Below are 20,335 nucleotides of genomic sequence, written 5' to 3'. Positions count from 1 at the left end.
TTAATCCCCCCCTGCTCTTCTGCACTAGCTGAGCTCTATTCTCATGCAGACTCTTTCATCAGATTCAAAGTTTGCCAGCATAAAGCAGATAAATATTATAGGCCAGAATCTCCATTTTTAGATCAGCACAACAGCCACAGCTACGTGGATTTTACACCTTGGAGATTCAAAGATCAGTCACAAAATAGACAAAGGACTAATGGACATTTATTTTGTACTTGAAAGGAAACCAACAACCGTACGTTTAAAAGGATCAGCTGGGAAAAGATAGTAGAAAAAAAGAAATATCTGCTCTAAAAAACCACCTCACAGCTGTATAAATGCAGGAGGAATGAAATGGAACCATCACAACTTGGCATTCAGAGTGGAATAACAATGGCTCTTACAGCCCATTAATATCTATTTGTCTGTACCCTCGATAATTCCAAATGGATGAGAATGACCAAAGAAAAACACTTAACAATCTAATAGGCACTAATATGCACATTTCTTTGCACTGAACAATAAATTTAAGACCAATCCAGCAATGAATTCTATTCTATTTAAACGAGATTTTGTTATTCTATGTGTTTCCCATCCACCCACCTTTTATTACCCATAAGACTGCCTTCTAGAAAAGAAATTTTGATTGACAAGGTGACATCAAAATACTAAGGTAATTTCAAGCATTTCTCTTCTCCATTTCCAGTAAAAAAGGAGCAACTGGGTAGTCTCCAACCTAGGAATCTTGCTCTGTAAAGACACTGCCTCCTGGCTTGTACTCCTGCCTCAATCACCCATATATAAAATGAGAAAGGAATAGCGCTTTAGTACTCCAGAGTTGTAAGAAAATACCTCATATAAAGAATATGAGATGATACGCTTGGAAAGGGGATCATCAGACTTCTGTCAGACAGTTCCTGGCTGGATCTGGAAGGAAAAGGATGACTTCTGACAACAGGAGAGGCAGAAGGAATTAAATGCTCTCAGACGCAAACCAAGGGAATTGAAACACAGCTATACCCATCAGATAAACAGTGCCAGTTCCTGGAATATCTCCTGCATTATACAATCACTCAGCCAAGAATCTATTGGTTAAATAATGTGCTAAATCACAAATGTGGAAGAATCATGTGTGCCTATAAAAGAAAAAAGAAGTTTAGAAAGAACTTTTTAATCTCTATTCAAGCCAGAAAGCTCTTTAAAACACATTCACTGATTTTAGCTGCAATGTGCCAACTTCCAAACTGAAGTGATATATTTGAAATGAGTGACTGACTTGAACTAAAGGCCTGTATTCCTGGAGGAGAAGAAAGACTGCACAATGAGCCTGTATCTACCTCCTTAGTGAGCTTTGAAAAAGCATTCTTTATACATGTATATGTATATATACATGTGTATATATATATTTCTTTAGCTTACCATGTATTCCTTTTCTTGTAGACATAGGGTTTTTTTTGGTTGGTCTGGTTGGGTTTTGTGGGTTGGTTTGGTCCTATTCTTTGCTGTTTTCCCTTGAAGGCTTGTCTCCTGATATTCATAACTTGTTTTTCTAGGGCTGGTCATTTTATTCTCGTTTTCTCTGTTTACCATCCTCAAGTCATCAGTCCTATCAACATATGTGAACACTCATTCAGACCCTTGACAGTCTAAAAGCTTATTTATACTGGAATATAGAAAACCCCTAAGTCTTTCAAAAGTGACAAAACCAGCTATTACAAATGCATACAAAGTCTCTTCCTGCAATGACAAGACATTTCAGTTGGAGTCAGGATAATCACTTGCCAATGGAACAAATTGCAAGGTAAGAAGACATTGTCATGTTCACAGCACTGGAAAATTGCTGTTGAGCACTAGAAGTGCTCTCAGACCCAGCAGTCATGATACTGTGCCAGACTCAAGGGAATTAAGCCACCTCTCTACACTCTTTGCCTTCTGGGGGCAGGTGGGAACTGTCCCAAGTCTGGCAAAAAGCAGAAGACACAAAAAAGCTGCTCTCATACCTGAGCACCCACCACTCCAACAGCCTGTTCCAGCAGCAGGGACTGGCAGGGCTCGGAAGCACTTTGGCTGCAGATCTTTTCTTCCCCAAACATCCCCCACAGCAAGAATACACAGCAGAATAAAAACCTCAATGCTTTTCCACGAGGAAATCCCTCTCCACTGAAGAACCCTCCTGCGGTTGCATCTGTGGCTGCTGTGATTGCTTTTGGCAACTGCAGTAGATCGAAAGACACGGCCAAAACATGCCGACAAGAAGTGTATTCACAGCCTTCTACCTGAGGCAGCCATTTTGCAGAGAAACAAGACTTCAAGAAACACTTCTAAAGCAGGAAAGAAAGTAATTTTAAATATTTATGTATTATAAAGAAGTCAATGATACCCCATGTTCAAGGCCAGGTTGGATGGGGCTTGGAGCAACCTGCTCTAGTGCAAGATGTCCCTGCCCACGGCAGGGGGTTGGAACTGGATGAGCTCTAAGGTCCCTTGCAGCCCAGACCATTCTAGGATTCTACTTCAGCCTAGGCACAGTAACTGAAAATTTTTACAAGTTTTCTGAACAAAAGCTTTCAAGTTCTTTCGAAAATCTGATTTGAAAATAGGGAGGAATTTATCTTTGTACCTTATTTACATGACAATTTCACAGGTATCATAAACATCATCCTTTTGCTTTTGGCTATTCACAAAGTGGTTAACCTCAGAAATGAAGCCTAGATTTTCAGCTGAGCTGCTTCCAAATGAACCACTGTGACTACTCTGTGCATTTTTCTTTCTTTCAGGAAGCATGCAGGTTTTCACAGAGCACAGCTATTCAGTCAGATTGCATACAAAACCCTCAATGGAGAATAAGTGCCTCCCCCTTTCACTCACATGCACACAGGACACAAGCAGCAAATATCCATCCTGTGGTTGAAAGGGTTTGAACCTATCCCCCCTACTGCCAAAATGAAGAGTCAGACTACCAGCCTATGTAATATTTCTAGGTTGGTGCTTTCATACCCTTTATACTATAAAGTATCCCATTTTGTACGAGGAGTGGAATATGGAAAGAAAGAGTACACACACATGAGTAGGAATCACTGCATTCTGGTGATCTCGGCAGTCATCCAGGAAGGAGCTGACCCAGCAAGAGCTTGTTTCAATGAATATATAATGTTAAGCACATACTGGAGTGGGGATGTGAGCCCACTTCCTGTTTCTCCTGGAGACACCCACTAGTCATTAGGCTGTGGCTGTGTTTTTTTGCACTCCAGCCCAGTAAATTATTAATTACTTGAAAGTAAAAGCAGAGTGAAAACCTTCAAGCATATGTCACTCAGACACTGCAGAGCAGCACGAAGTTACCAGAGTCAGCTACAAAATGGCAGCAGATGCTTTAACTTTAGCGAAAATGAACAAAAGGTTTCATTCCCACCTTTTACTTTTGCAGCAGTGTTGTTATGTGCGTTCCTCTTTCTCATACCAGAAGGAAATCAGACTGGAGATGGCTGCTCTCCTGCAGTACACCGCTGTCTTCCCCCCTCCAGCACTTTCTGATGGTTAGCCCAAGCTTTTAAAGCACTAGTTCATTTTTTTAAGCACCCAGCTCCCCTCCTGCATTACACCGAGTACCCTGGCACTCAAGTCAGTGCTGTCATGTACATCAGGACACAAAGCACTTCGAAGTCAAAGCTGCAGCACTGGTTGAGCCCACACCAAGATGAACAAAGTGGATTTAAAGCAGTAAAGGATGTGACCACTCTATGCCTCTCTATGAAACAGTATCAGCAACAACCCCCCCCTTATTCCACATCAGATGTTTCAAAGATCACTTTGGACAATCTGAAAGGTTTGAGACAAGCCATGTAAAACCATGCCTGCCTTTGTTAGTCAAGCCATAAAAGCTCTTGGAAAAAGGAAATAGTTTCTATTTTTGTGCAGAGTACAGACTAAAGATCTGCCTTTAATATCACTCTCCAGGGTTTCAAGCAAGATCTTTTGATCTTTAAGCAGGTGCCTTGTATAATCTCACATTGCTAATGGTTTTAGGCAGCGACAAACAGCAAACTGTGCCTGACTCGGCAGTCTCTCACTTTCTATATGTATCACCCCAATGAAAAATACAGCATTTCCCTGCTGGCTGTTCCTTTAAAATATGCATTCTGCTTTCAAATAAACAGAGAGAGAAGAAGGGCAGTTACAAACAAAAGAATTAAAACCTAACAAAGAAAACAGGTATCACTCACAGAAACGTAGATCACAGTTCTGCCACCAGGTAGCTTATGTGAACTGGAAGAGTGTTGGTGGAAGGTTTCAGCAGGACTTCTCATCTACTTGGAGAGGCTGTGTGGCTAATCACAACTGAATCACAATTTAACTGATCAGGGCAAAATGTGTTCAAAGTGCCCTAAACCATCTAGTACCATCTAAAATTCATATAACGCTGGCCTGCGCAAGATACGTACTTGACGAATTGAGGCACTGAGGTTTCACTCGAGTCTCTACCTCACGGATAAGTTGTCCGAGAACTCTGCTTCACATCTGAACAGATCACAACACTCAACATCATGGGAGTGCTGCTCTAGCCTATTCAAAGCAACAAAGATGTAAGCAGCTCCAAAGACTGGTGATGCTGTAAGAAACTCAAAAAGGCTGTAGACGAGTTCTTCTGGGTTTGTGTTTTTTCTATTTCCCTCAAGAAGGAAGTTTTAAGAATTGATTGCAACGTCTGCGTTGAAGAAATTCTAGCAAGAATGAGAGCAATGCAAAAGCTAAAGCAAGATTACTCTTTTTTTCTTACCACAGGCAGTAGAGTGGCAATTAGTTTAGCATAATTTCACAGGAAAGTGAGAAGAAGAAGGAAAAAAGGAGAAGAAAAAAAAATTCAATAGAGTCTGGAATTTAAATCTAACCTTCCCCCCAGCCTTTAAAACAGATGGTGAGGAAAAGACCCACTCTTGTTTTTTGATTGAGCAACCACCACTTCTTCAGAAAGTTTAGAATTACTTTTGTTTCCCTCTTTTGAACAAGATCCTCTGCTTTGTTGCTTTACTGATGTCTCCCCTAAATCTTTTTTCTGCTGTTCTGATTTTGAAAGCATCGTGCACAGACCAACTATGCCAAGAGATTCTGCAGCTCAGTGACAACTCCAGTCATTCATCTTATAGCTTGTTTTTCCTCTCACATATGTCACTTTTACAGTGCCATAATCCCACTGACTTCAGTGGAGGAGCTCCTGATTTACACTTACTTTGCAGAGTCAGGTCATGTAGTTTCTATATAGTTCATTAGGCTGAGGATAAACTAGAGCCTGCTGGACCATCTATGGAGTAGATGCCTTTTCCCTTTGGGAGAACTGCCACTCTTAGTGAGGGATGCACTGCAGTGGGTTCAGCATCCAAGTAAGCTTAACTGTCCAAAGTCTGTGGAATCTTCACCTGTGAAAGCAACTGATATATGGAAATACATACAGCCCTACTTCTCCCTCTTACAAGTCATACATCTCCTTCACTTAGATATGACTTCTGCACCTGCCCAGGGGTAAACACATCTGCTTCTGCAGGGAATCCCACCCGTGGCATAAATGTTTCTCAACATCAGTCATTTTGTCACAGCAGGATCCCCAAAACTGGCAACACCATCAAAATCATTTTAAACAACTGTCTGAACACTGCAGCTGTTATGTATGATCTCAACGAAAAACTCAGCAGCGAGTATTCTAATAGGATTTATGCGTAGCAAAATGACTACTTCTTATGATATACACAGGGTCTTGTGAGTCCAGAAAAGGTAGAAACCTCTTAAAATAAAAATAATGTAAAATAGAGTCTTTCAACCAGCAAAAATGTGCTAAGTGAGGGCTAAAAAGGCTTTCAGCTGGAAGCAATGTGCTAAGTGAGGACTAAAATGGCAATGCATGCTTAGAGAAGGCTCCCCAAGACAGGGGAAATGACTGCACCAGGAAATTAATGAAAAGAAACAGGGTAAATACTAGTGGAGATTTGTATCATCAAAGTAATTTTCTTTTTGGATAAAACAGAAAGAGAGTGCTAGTGAGCCTGAGAAACCTGTCTGAAACCAAGGAAAAAGAGGAAATGAGTCAGAGAGTGCCCAGGGCAAGCAGGACTAAGCTGCTCCCTTCCCAAAGTCATTTCACACATCTGCTCTCAAAGGCAGGTCTCTGACTGGGGCTTTGTAGAATCAGCCCTCGGCTACATCTCGGACCATTCACAATCTTATATGGTACTTTGGGGAAAAGATTGCTTTCAGATGCATTTTACACTGTACATTTCCTACATTATGCCTCCCTTCTGCAACAGCCTTTCTAGCTTTGTAGTCAGGAGCTTCTCTCTCGTTTTAATCTCATCTGATGTTTCAAACAAACCCAAGTGAATCTGACAGTCTCAAGACACATGGCTTTTATGAAAATGACAAAATCCAAATAAACTGGCTGTGGTGATAAACCCTTGGGACAATCTGCAGCGAAAGGTACACCTGGAAATCCCAGAGGCTAGGTTAGGCCTCCTGCTAGTTTGCAGAAGAGTGATACTACAAGTTACCACATAAAACACACGATGTTCCCTGTAACGGATTTTATTCATTACCCTTTGACAAAGCTCAGACAGTAGGGAAAAAACCTAAACATTGCCTTTCTGGCATGTATTTAGGTGAGAAACTTCAGACTCCTGCTCCCTACATTCTACTTTCCCTACAGGTCCTAAAAGGAAGTTGGTTTCTTCTCTTCAGCTCGGCATTTTCCTGAATGGAGTCTGAGCATGATGCCTAAAACAGCCCTTACAATCTGTTGTGTATATTGGATTTATGGCTAAGGGAATTACCACACTTACAGAGTGGCAGGCCTTTTTATTGCATGTTCATGGATATTTTTGATGTCTTGAGATCTTCAGTGGAAGAGAGTGAGCTGAGGGGTGTTTGGAATAGGAGAGCTTCAGGCTTCAAGAACAGCCATCATAATGGCATCACAGGTGGGATTCTGGAGCTTGAATTAGTACTTGTACAATAACAGATCAAAGTAAGATTCATAGTTTGCAAGTCTAAGTCTTACATGAAGACGCCTGCAATACTTCAGTCTTACAGCATACAAGTTCCTGTTCAACTACCTTTAAGTCTATGACTTTATTACACCTTGACCTTAAGACACATGGAATCCTAATATTCTGAAACGGTATCTGGGAAAGAAACACCTCCTGCATTCTGTAAGTATAGTTAGAAAACAGCACATTCCACGTTCTTCCATTTCCCAGTTTGAGCTGTCTTCAGTGCTGTTGTGTTTTAAGCTTCAGCCTGTTTACCTCTGCAAGCCCTTGATCCTCCAGCACTCTCTCAGTCATAAACCTCAGATGCATCACACCCTCTGAATGCAAATGACTCATTTCCTAGTGGTTCTGATAGATACTGGAACACCCCCTTGATGTCTTGTACCTTCCTTTTTGCTCAGATTTTATACTTTAAAAGAAGAATCAACACACCCAACCTTCAAGCTCCCTAGAAGAGACTCTTAAAGCTCATGGAAACTATAACCAGATAGCTAGCTTATAATAATATTTTACTACAATTCTTACATTTAATTTTTTTTCTGGTTTAATCTTCGTGAAGAGAAACACTAATGATTTCTTTTACCAGATTTTACCTTTTTTCTATTTATGAACATGCACAGTTCCTCCATTTCATTGCTTACAGAGCTCTTCAGAATGCTTTTTGTGTAAGTAGGTCATCTATTTGCTATGAACCATATGCAATCACTACTTCATGAAGCTGAGTGTTGTTATTTCATAGAATCCCAGACTGGTTTGGGTTGGAAGGGACCTTAAAGCTCATCCAGTTCCAACCCCTGCCACAGGCAGGAACACCTTCCACTAGACCAGGTTGCTCCAAGCCCCGTCCAACCTGGCCTTCAACACTGCCAGGGATGGAGCAGCCACAGCTTCTCTGGGCACCCTGTGCCAGGGCCTCAGCACCCTCACAGGGAAGAATTTCTTCCTAATGTCTCATCTCAGTCTCCCCTCTGTCAGGTTAAAGTCATTCCCCCTTGTCCTGTCCCTACAGGCCTGTGTCAAAAGGGGAGAATTTCCTCTCCAGATTTCTTGTTGGTCCCTTTAGCCACTGAAAGCTGCTCTAAGGTGCCCTCTTCTCCCAGCTGCCAGCTCTCTCAGCCTGTCTAGAGAGGTGTATGTATGTTAGCACATTTCAAGTAATTTCCACGTACAAGTTCCATGTCACTCTGTTACTCTCTGCAGGGTCACCTTTAAGCATCCTCAAGAGGTAAAATTGGTGAGGTCTTTTAAATATAAAGAATGACACAATACATTTTCAAATGGACCAGTCACCTTTCCTGGGAGGGAATGAGGAGCATTGTGGCACAGCCAGTTTTATTCTGGCATAAAGTGTGCTTGTGACCAGCACTGACTCTTTTCTTTCAGTTGCAACCAGTGATGCTAGTCAGCCTGCAAACAGTCATCCTACCAAACAGCGGCACGTAAGGAAAAGTCCATACCCTCCTGAAAAATGCTAGAGCAGCTGAGGACTCTGGGCTACATCCTCTGCTTATGTGATTTGCAGTAGTCTGATTTATTCACACTAGCTAAGAAGCTGACTCTTTCTTGTGTTTCCCATTGCAGCTTATTCAAGCAACGATTCAAGGGCAAAAACAGGCAGATGCTTTGGAAACAAACCACGTTTTAATATAAATGCTGCATTTTAATACCTGTTTGCTTTTTTATTATTATTATTTTTCCAGCTGAAATTCCTGTAATCAAAATTCCCATTATTATGATTTGCTGTCTCAAGAAAATAACACTGGTTTTGTATAAGCAATTAGTACTGTATGAACCGGAGATTTATGCTGAAAATATTTTTCTCCCGGATGTGTCAAATTTATTGTTGAGTTTTAATTCCAGTGAAAATTTTAGCTAATGAAAAAAAAATCTCTTGCAGAAACTTTATCAAATGATTAGGAAACTGTGCATCAAACTATCTCATGAGAAAAATATCTTTGAAGAAAATGTGGTATCTACCTACCATTTTTTAAAACACACCATAATTTAAAAAGGAGAAGGAAGAAGAAAAGTTAGAATAGCATGATGCTATACATTGAGCAATCTAAAAAGTCTTCTTGGTACTCTACTAAATACAAAGGGGATTTTGCTTTATCAGAAAGCGATAGTACTTTTACCTTCTCTGTAAAAATGATCACCTTTGAACTGAGATGGCTCACACCATTCAGTATTAACATGCTATTCTCTTTGCCATATATGATTCAGAAGAATGCTTTATAGAATCATAGAATCAGCTAGGATGGAAAAGACCTTTAAGATCATCAAGTCCAACCTTTACCCCAGGACTGCCAAGTCCGCCACTAAACCTTGTCATTAAGGGCCTCTTCTGTATGCTTTTGAATGCTTCCAGGGACGGTGATTCCACCACTTCCCTGGGCAGCCTGTTCACCCTTTCAGTGAAGAAATCTTTCCATTCTGTAAGTCACATGCTGCCTGCCAGCCTTCGGCAGTGCCTATGGCTGATGCAGCCCTTTTTCAGCAATTTGCCCTTCCCACCCAGCTCCCCAAGAAACAGCTCCCATGGCAGGCTGGGCAAGCTGCGCCTCTGCTCACTTTACTACTGGAACTACATCTTCCTACATCTTCCCTTGAGCTAGTATCAGTCTTTCATGAGTGGAAGCCTCCTGTGTGAACCAAAAGTTTGGGTACCAATTTGGGGTACCATTTTCATCTAATTTGAAATGACCCCAGAAGGCAGACAGGTCATTTGCTGCACTCCACCATGATAAATTAGGTGCAGAAACAAAGGGAACTTCATACCAACTTTCTGGCTGGGATTTAATATGGGACAAGTCAACCTGTGGCAAGGCAGGACCATTCCCAAGCATGTCTCAGATTAAACCATTAGAGCCTGAAACTGAGAAAGAACAAAAGAAACCAGCTATGACATGCTGCAACTCCTTACTACAGAACATTGAGGCCTGGGAGTGTCTCAAATAACAGATATCGTGTTATCTTATACTGAAATACTTTCAGTGGAGAATCATCAAGAAACCAGTTATTTAAGCGAAGCTGCTCTTGGCCTGTTCTCATGTGAAATCTGAAGAATTCTTTTGGCTTGTGTCAGCTATTGGAAGTACCACATGGGACCAGCCACTTCCGCCTGCGCTTCAAAAACCTGCTCTTAGTGTGGAGAGGCAGCGACGCATGGTGGAGCCAGCGATTTCTGACTGCTTTCCACACCCTGAGCAAGACAGCGCCCAGGACAGAGGGTAAAAAGCCATCCCAATATGTGAAAGTTTATTCTGAATGTTGTTAACATTTGTGCAGTTGTGTCTAAATACAGAGAAAACAAAAAAGGAAAAGCTCATCCATTGATGACACTCCTCCCTTCAGTATTGAGTATAAAGTGCTTTGCACTCTGTGGTTCTAGAGCCTGTAATAATAGTGCTGCATCCTCAGAAATGCTTTGATCTGAGAGCACTACTGCATTAGCTTGCAACAGCAAAGATGGCTATCACTGCTAACAAAGTGATACATATAATCTCCCTTTTTAAAACTCAGTATTTAATGAAAAAAATAATTTTCTTCAGATTTACAATAAAGCCAAATAATATAAGGAAGATGAGAGAAGGGTACGGGAAAAAAATCACTTATTCGTGTTCAAAGAAACTGTATGTTCGCAAGACTGGAAGACTGTGCATCTTGCACTGTAATCATAAGGGAGGGAAGATCCTTGAGAAACAGATGAACTTAATCTTCATTTAAAATTAAACCCATTTCCAATACCTTTGTGTATTGATAACAAGGTTTTCAAGGCTGAGCCGAAGCACACAACGAAAGCCTAATTTGGACAGATTACTTGGCATGATTTAGCTCAGGTGTTTTGGTCTATCAACAGATAAATCCTGTTTAGATAACGCTTGAGCCAACTGGGTTAGCAAGAAAGTTGATCACATTTTCCCACTACTAATACCTCACCAAGTCTGCAAGTCCAACCTCTTTCACTGTTCCCCTTGATTTGAAATCAACTCTCAAATGTTGACGAGTTTCCTTTTAAGTGTACCAAAATTTCAGCTTCTCTTTTTCTCCAACCACAATAAATACAGCCTGTCTAAACAATTAATATGAGTTTAAAAAAGAAATTATTTTAAAAGTGAGTAAAAATTACTGAAGCGTTCAGAAATGCTTGAGCAAAATATTTTCATACACACATGAACGGCTGAAGAGTAAATGAACTCTATCAGCCAAAGAGAAAATACAAGGAACAAATACAGAAATTCAGTTTTTTAAACAGAAGTCAGAATGAAACAATGAATTTTCTCTTAGATGATATGAAAATCAAGGATATTAAAAAAATCAAGTATATTAAAAAAGAAAGATGCTCTTCACTAAGGGAGAAGAAACATGTTCCAATCTGATGTCGCATTAAACAGGTTGATCAAGTGTGAAAGCTTCTTTTGTTTCTTTTTTCAGAGCTGGAAAGCTACATATATTGCCTCCCAAGCCTATTACCCACCATACCCTCCCCTTCACCTTCTTTTCTAGTTCAGCTACTACTGGAAAACATCAAGTGTTTTTCTCGGACTTCTTGCACAGTAAACGTTTAATTCTGTTTTAAAATCTATCCATTTTATTGCATAGTACCACGGTTGTCGTCTAATATTTTGGCACAGCTAATTTTGATGAAGCAATTAAATTAATTAGCTTGATGAATCAGCTGGACCTACAAATTCTATCTGTAATCAGCCAGTTAACCTGTGAGACAGACAAAATAATTTGAGAGTTCTTAAGGCTGAACTGATGTCACGTCTCTAACGGCAACCAAACAAGACTGTATTAAGTAGAGGTGTTAAACTCATTAATAACAAAACATCCTGGAGGAAGTGAAGCTGAATAATCTTCTTCTAGTCCTCAGCACCTTGCAAAATATGCTAGATATGAGATCTGTTGCAGTGTGGTTTAAAAGGTACAAACTCGTGGTTAGCGATAATCCAGGTCGGCAGGGTCCATAAGAACCTGAGAAGAGGCTGCTTGAGTTCATGGGATGGAGTCAATAGCAGTGATGTTACCTGCACTCCCCACTTCTTACATGATATATGGGAAGGAGAAGGTAGTTATGTGAAGAACTGGTTATGCCAGACTCCCCAAAGATGATAATTTGTTTCTTTCCTAAAGAGGAAAGGCAGGAAATCTGCTACCAACAAACTGCAAAGCGGAGGAATGATACAAACAGCAATATTAACTGGAAAAATAAAATATAAACCCTTACCAAGCAATACGTTTTATTGCTTAGACTTTCCTAGACTTGCTCACTGCACCATGTGAACATCTGCCTATCCCAGGCTAATGCTCTCCCAACATGAATCAGGTTGGACCACATGGTAAGGACTGGGGAAGAACTGGGTTCCCTACTAACCTCTGAATTCCCTCCTCTGATGCTCGCATTTGTGCTGAGGATTCTGTCACTTCACATACATACAAACACACATATTTGTATCTTCTGCTGGCACTAGTGACAGCTGAACTGTCAACAGTGACTGTCAAAGGAGGGTAATACTAAGACTCTTGTAATGAGAAGTAATAAGGTATTAAAGCAACTAATACACTCTAAGAAGAACAAAGAATTCACAACAAAGAATGATGGGATCACCTTACATATACCCACATTACCATTTTATTTCAGAAAGGAGGCCACATTTGAAATGAATTGCCCAGTTGTCTGCACATAGCATCTTCCTGGTTTATATCACGGCGTATTCCTGATGCATGCAAACTGGCTTTCTTGCAAGTGAAACCAAACCAGAGGGTTTGTACCAGGATCACATGTAGTAAGTTTCCACCATGAATGGGGAAGCAAAGCTCCAAATTAGTAAGGCTGCACCTTCATCACATCCTCCAGCATGGAGCAATTGCACTTACAGCAGATAATCACTGAAGTGATTATGAAGTGCTTTTCCTGCTCTACCATGTTACAGTGCTATGCAATGTTCCAGGTATACAGTTCTGCTCTTATGAGAGGGATGAAGGCTTTTCTGATGGAAGAATAAAAGAGCTGCAGTGTCAGGAGCACTGTAACCTGATGACAGCTGCCACATAGTGAAGAGTGACAAGTGCTATTCAATGAAATTTAAGATCAGGAAAAACTAGCAGACCCCAGGGGTGGCATAGCAGATGCATCCCGACCACATGAATTCAGGTGGGAACACACTTCTGAGTGTGCATCTGTCTCAGTATCTACAATGCTGGCCTAGGGACTGTCACGCACAAGTGCCTGCAGGAGAGCCTAGAGGCTATGAGCTGGAGGAGAAGTTTTCTGCATAGCATCTGGCAGCAGCCTCAGAAACTACGTTCCCATTCACAACTCTATAATTTCTTAGCTCCATCCTGGAGACTGAGCCTGCCATGCTTAATGCAACTCTCACAGCTTATCATCTCCCTCATTAACCTGGCAAAGTGGAAAGCAGTCAAGCCTTTGTCCAAAGCTAGAGCTTAGATAGTCTGTCATTCCTTTTTTTCCTCCTTTGACTTTTTATCAGACAAAAGAAGCAGCATTAAGTGGTTAGTATTAAGTAAAAATTGGCTCCCTTTCATTCTCTGTAAGAAAGAAAAGAAACAATTTCTGAAGAGTATTAGAGAAATCACACCCTAATATCTGAGGTACCTGTACACCATAATGGTAAGTATCAAGGACTGCTCACAAACATACTTAACCTACAGAAGGTATTCATTCACTAGAAGTTTTTTCTCTAAGCCACCCGGTAATGACAGTAATTGCGCAAGCACAAAAATAAACTTGAGACATTTTTCATCTGTTAAGGGGTCATTCACAGCCTTTGGGCACACAATTCAATATACAAATGGTGGCAGGACAAAGATTGTCAGTTCTGCCACTTCTTCTGGGGGTGGGGAATCACCCAGTGTGGGGAGAAGAAAAATAAAGTTGTCAGAGGCTGGTTCATGCAGAGGGGCAATCTGCTGCACAGATTTCAGCCTTTACAGTCCTGTTCCCTAGGCAATCACAGAGCAATATTAACAGAAACGCAAAAGGCAGCACTCCTCTGTCATTCACCCTCTGCCAAGATAAGGTTGAGAACTGATATAACTAAAATAAAGGATAGTTATGATAACATCCATAATACACACATAAAGGGACTTCTCTCCCTTTTCTTTCTTGACAGGATGGGGGCAAGCATCCATCTCATATAAACTGGTTCTGGGCAACCTGATCTAGTTAAAGATGTCCCTGCTCATTGCAGGGGGGCTGGACTAGGTGACCTTTGAAGGTCCCTTCTAACCCAAACCATTCTATGATTCTACCCTAGTGCCAACACTGATTTACCATCAGCAGAGCAGCAAGTCACAGAACCATTTTCCAGCCAAAATACCTAACCAGAAGATGAGCCTATGAGGGTCAAATTTTCTTTCTGGCCCTAGTAGTATCTTCAGCACACAACCAAGTGGCAACTTTAATGTAAAACTAGCTTACTCTGTCACCCTCATTTGAAAACATGTCCTGTCTTAGTCCAAATGAATAGATTTCTGCATATGGAAGACTTGATCTTAAGTCTAGAAATAGTTGTCCAGAAGCCTTTTTCTTCTCCAAGAGAGGAGGAAAGATTATATCACCTGTCTCTTATTCCAAGCCCCAGAATGGCTTGACTGGCTTAGTTTCTGTTTCCTGACTGGATAGGCAATGTGCAAGAATAAACTTTTAAGTTGCAAATACCTGTAGGAAGCATTTAAAACGTAATAACACACATGCTTACCCAGAGAAAGGAAAGGCTGGCAAATAGTCCTTCAGCTTCATAGGTATAACTATTAACAAACCACTCACTGTGAGGACAGCTCGCAAAAGACCTGCCAGATGAAGCCCTGCCCTCGTCTTTGGATGGGACTTTGAGCAACCTGGTCTAGTGGTTTCTAGTGGAAACCCCGTGGCAGGTGGTTGGAACTAGATGAGCTTTAAGGTCCATTCTAACCCAAATGAGTCTATGATTACATGATTTTATGATTCTATGATTCAGCTGGTCAGTACGTTGTACAAACCCAAGCATGTCAACTGTTGAATTGTGGTCCACCGCTGCAGAGCATAAGTAAATGAACGAGCCTCTTTCTTTGAAAACCTAAAAAATCTTACAGCTTAGCTGCAAAGATAACTAATTGTGCAAATGCTATCTTGTGAACGCTTAAGATGCCGAATTGAAAAACATGTAATTAATGACTTGCCTTGCAACGGTACTGCCACACTGACACAGAGGTTAAATAAAACACAGCATGCTCAAAAATAAGAATGCAAAAGCTAAAGCCACCCACAAAACTGACTGAAACTACCACTGTGAGAACACAGCTGGGGCAGGAACAAAAGTACATATGAGGTCCTCTCACATCTGTCATGCTGTTCCAATCTGTTAGCTAGGCGTGGGCTTCCCTGCACAGCCAGACACAACCTCACAGAAGCTGGCTAGACATGACAGAAAACTGCGGAGCTGACTCACTAGGACTCAGCAGACCTGGATTCGGGGCTTTACAGATCCATCAGCTGGAACCATCTGTGACTGCTGTCCTACTACTTCCAATTTCTGTAGGCAGCGAACTCTGAAGAACCTGGAAGGGAAAGGCACTCATACAGTCTCAGCTATTAGAGCTTCATTTGCACTAAAAAGGATTGCCTACCCCCTAATGTTGCTTCCTTGGTTGTGAAGACCTTATGTTCACACCAAACCCTAGAATTCATGTTTCTTAGGTTCATCTACCTCTCCCAGTGTTGACAGTTAAACTACTTCAAAGCAATTATTCTATTTAGGAGCTAAGCCCACTGACTTCATTGTGTGCCAAATACACTGTGGAATATTACAGCTAATCTCTCAGAACAGAAGCTCCTTTGACATTTGCAATCGTATCTAACGTACAGTACTATTTAGGTAAACCTAAACTGATTAGTTTTTAAAAAATGGGAAATGCTATAGCTGTCAGTGATGTTTCACACAGATGAATTCCGGCTGCTATACAGAGCAGAAAAAAATAGTCATAATACAAAGGCCAGCAACGTCTGAAGGTATCCTGCCTTGAACCAGCTGAATAAGAGTGAAAAAAACCCTACCAGAAACCTTGGCTAGCTCATTATTATGCAGCTTCACTGTGCTCTATAGAACAAAACACTATTCCAGTGCACAGAAAAAAAGTTATACAGTACCTTCATGCAATTTACAAGTTTAAAAAAGAGCTACATTCTGGGATTCAGATGACTCCAAGGGCACAGCACTGATTTGCTTATAGTATGAGGAGATTAAGCCTTAGGTAAAGCCTTTTTGTCTATCATACATAGGCTTGCATACACATCTTTTGCAGACTCATCCTTAATAGATAAGGACACACAAATTCTTTTGGAACTGGAGGCGAGTCAAAAGGAATTTCATTCCCACAGCAATCCACGCAAGCTGTTAGAAGAGACAGATGCTACTTCAAAAGTTTTACTCTACAGGGTTTGGCAGCCATAAGCTTCAACTAACAACCGGTTAGCACCAGAGGAAAAGAACACAAAAAATACTAATAAAAAAAAGATGCTTCTTGACTGTAATTCTGTTGCCTTCTCTAAACCTGAGAAAAAGCTTGTGAGATACTTATTATTTCACAGTGCCAGCAGCATGCACTGAAACATCACAAGATGAAAAAGGAAACAACTTCCATTTATCTTAATAGCAAAGATTTTTATTATAACAAAATGAAGGAACCTGCATTCAATGTAATCAATTTTGAAATTGGAAGCTAAAGGGAAGTATCACAGAGGAAAGAAGGTGCTCGAGGATAAGACATTAAGGACCTGACACCTCAGTTAATTAAAACCTTGCTTGAGTAACGAGTGCGGTATCAAGACCTCATTAGTCACAGTTTCATTCAGGTAGGCAATCACCTTGACAGGGCCATCAGGATCACTTTCCTTTTTGGCACTTTAAAGCTTAAGGCCAAGGATGAGAGAGACCTCTCATATTTACAGTAAGAGAGATTAAGAACTGAAGAATGCACATTTTAGTAAAAGCATATCTTGTCACTAGCCAAAGAGTTTAACTTAGACCTCTTGGTACACCTTAAGCCTAACAGTGCTTGTCGTCATTTAAATTCAGTCTGCTTCAAGACTTACACCTATTCTTCAGGATTAAAGCCATTTTCTTCCCTGCTTGAGCAAAAAAGCTGCATCCTTATTCCAGCAAATCAGCCTTTCTACCACACAAGTGTTTAAGGGAGAACAGTTAATGTGTCAGTAGATGAACCCCTTAATTTCAAACATTTGCATGGGGTGGCTTCAACAGTACTAGCACGGGAAGTCCCATTTGCATCATGTCATCTGCTCCTTTCTTTAAGATGATTTGAAGCAGCAGATACCAACAAGCAATAACTGATGCTGCTACTCTAATTGCAGGGGATACGGACGATGTTAAAATGAAGGTTTATCGGGAGTACACATACAAAAAAAGATACACAGAGAAAATTTCTGCCAATTTCTGCATTTGTGGTTTTGCAAACAAAGCTGCCCCTGCATGAACTTCTCTTCCAAGACTACAGTCCAGATTACTCCCTCTTTCTCTCCATATACTGTCAACTGGTTAAAGTGGAAGAGTCTTTTTCTAAAGCGTTATGTTTTGATAGTATGAATCATTCAGGGAGCTTGAGGCTGTTTCAATTCAGTTTTTCTGATGATATTGGAAGCGATAATTGATTAAATCTCACTTCTTTTTACAGGTGTCAGGGAGGTGGAGTGTCAGAGAGCGGCAAGAACACTGTATGGGAAAAAAGCTACACAGAAACCCCACAAAACAGCAGCAGACCAAGCTGCTTTATACCACAGAATAAAAGAATGTGAAACTAAAAATCAGAGTATAATTCAACATCTTTCTGTTGATTCAACAGCGTATCTATGCACTTCGTTTTGCTAATTATGGCATTCCTATCAAAGGTCATGCAATGAATAAAAGAATGCCAAATTCACAAACTTAAGACATTGTCCCCTTTTTTATATTTAACTTTCCTACACTAGCTGTTTTGTGACCTGAAATATGCAAGAAGAGACAGAAAAAATACACAACTTTCCCCTTTTTCATAGTAAATTTTGCCTGGAGAAGAGAAGGCTGCGTGGAGACCTCATAGCAGCCTTCCAGTATCTGAAGGGGGCCTACAAGGATGCTGGGGAGGGACTCTTCATTAGGGACTGTAGTGATAGGACAAGGGGTAATGGGTTCAAACTTGAAGAGGGGAAATTTAGGTTAGATATAAGGAAGAAGTTCTTTACTGTGAGGGTGGTGAGGCACTGGAATGGGTTGCCCAAGGAAGTTGTGAATGCTCCATCTCTGGTTGTGTTCAAAGTGAGGTTGGATGGAGTCTTGGGTGACATAGTTTAGTGTGAGATGACCCTGCCCATGGCAGGTGTCCCTGCCAATGGAACTAGATGATCTTCAGGTTCTTTCCAACCCTAACTATTCTATGATTCTATAATAAGGGATATAAAAATCAGAAAATAGTGATGAGCAACATCTCTAACATGCAGATCAGTCTCCATCCACAAACTTGTCTAAGATGCTGAGCTGAAAGGTACTAAGATTCAAATGTCTGAGTGCGAGGTTGAGAGCACATAGTGCTATTATGAAGAAAAATGACCCCTAATTTCATTGCACCAAAGCTCAAAATGACTAAAACAAAAAAGTAATTGGCTGGTACTACAGTATTGCAAACTAATGTCTTCGGTGCTTTCTTGAACCAAAACATCATCTATTAATGACAACATTTGACTACCTACAATCACGAACAAGAAATAAAATGTCATTCACACTGGATCTGACATGGAACCTGCTTGCGCTGTATTAAGAGTCCACAAGCCCACCATACACAATCCTTGTTTTCAAAGGAGTAACATGCCGACACTGTAACAAAGACAGACCATTTTGTACTATGCAAGACTACACCCTTTGTAAGGCAGTAATGAGGTAACGAGACTATGGGAAGTGAGCCCAGTGGCACAGAATTTGGCAGAAGTTAAGCCAATGACAAAAGCTTTTGTTATAGTACATGAACTTCTATCAGTGCTCCTGAGACTGGAAAATTCTTCTGGATCTTGTGGAGAATTTGCAGCTGTTCATTGGAATTCAACCCAAACATCCCCATATTTTTCCACTAATTGTAGAGAAGACTATTCAGCCTTTTTTTAGTTAATATTTCTAAAATGTAATGGTTTAAGAAGTTTTCCATAGTTTTTCAATTACACATCAAAAGACAACTTTGGGCATGAAATTCTACATGTAGCTTTTTCACAGTAGATAATAATTTCTATTCTTTGGGCTGCTGTATTTCAATATAGGACAGGACATGATAGCCATACTGTTGACTGGCATTATTTATTGATGTACTTACATCATAACCTTCTGATGTTAAACAGCTTCTGCTTAAACTTAGACAAAATGACAGCTCTTATACAAATACGTAAACTAAAGGAATAATTAAACTTCACTGCCAATTAAATAAACACTAATATCTTCTCACTGACCTGGTTCTTTCAGTTTGAATGATATATTATTGATTATATTTAAATTATATAATTATATTATATTTAAATTTTATCTTACATATTTAAATGCTTAACAAGCATTTAAATCTGTCACTGTACTTGCTCCAGTAGTCAGGTCACAGTGAATTGGACCCAGTTAACTCAGTTCCTGGGTATCAGTGAATCATAAAGATTACTTAATAAAGAGTTCTCCACAGTAATACAGGGAGCCAATGGCCCTTAAAAGAAATATTCCCTGCAATGATTGAGAACTGGCAACAAAATAACTTCAACAGAAATCTTCTCTAACAAAAATTACTTAAGTAGATGATCTTGAAGGAAATTCTTTTTAACACTATAAAAAGAAAGCATGTAAATGGTAAAAACCTTTTCTCACCATTTCAGAATGGAAAGATTAATTGGCTATTTCCTAACTGCTTTGTTTAAAAGTCTGGTCTTTAAAGTAGTTATAGAAGAACTGAAACATTTCAACTGACTAAAAATTACAAAAGCTATTATATGTTGGCTTTTTTATCAAGGTTAGGGTTAAAAATGTGAATTATCATATTTCCAAACAGTAGAAAATCCACTGCTAACTGATTCTACTTGAAGCTGCACCTTTAGCTCCAGGGCTACATTGGACCCAGCAATTCCAAGGTTCACAAACTGAAAAATCTGCTCTGGTTCTTTGGTAAGGGTGGTGTTACTGAGAAAACTGAGGACCTGTGTAGGACTGGGGATGATGGACTGACTGTCTAGGGCTGTTGTTGAAACACTGCATATGGTGGAAGAACAAACTTTGACTGCATTTCAAATCTCACACTCT

At 40.3% G+C, this 20,335-nt stretch overlaps 1 long non-coding RNA gene across 1 annotated transcript in view; it reads right to left on the bottom strand.

Moving 5' to 3' along the window:
• Window positions 1–1,534: 1,534 nt before the first annotated feature.
• Window positions 1,535–20,335, bottom strand: part of LOC136016003 (uncharacterized) — a 257,578-nt gene continuing 238,777 nt past the window's right edge. The window contains exon 6 of the long non-coding RNA XR_010613450.1: window positions 1,535–1,588. This is a non-coding gene — a long non-coding RNA (uncharacterized LOC136016003). The remainder of the gene's footprint in view (window positions 1,589–20,335) is intronic.

The sequence above is a fragment of the Lathamus discolor genome, chromosome 5 (genome assembly GCF_037157495.1).
Source record: "Lathamus discolor isolate bLatDis1 chromosome 5, bLatDis1.hap1, whole genome shotgun sequence".
Classification (NCBI taxonomy): domain Eukaryota; kingdom Metazoa; phylum Chordata; class Aves; order Psittaciformes; family Psittacidae; genus Lathamus; species Lathamus discolor.
Note: the sequence above shows the minus strand (reverse complement) of the source record. Positions and strands in the feature narration are given on the sequence as shown.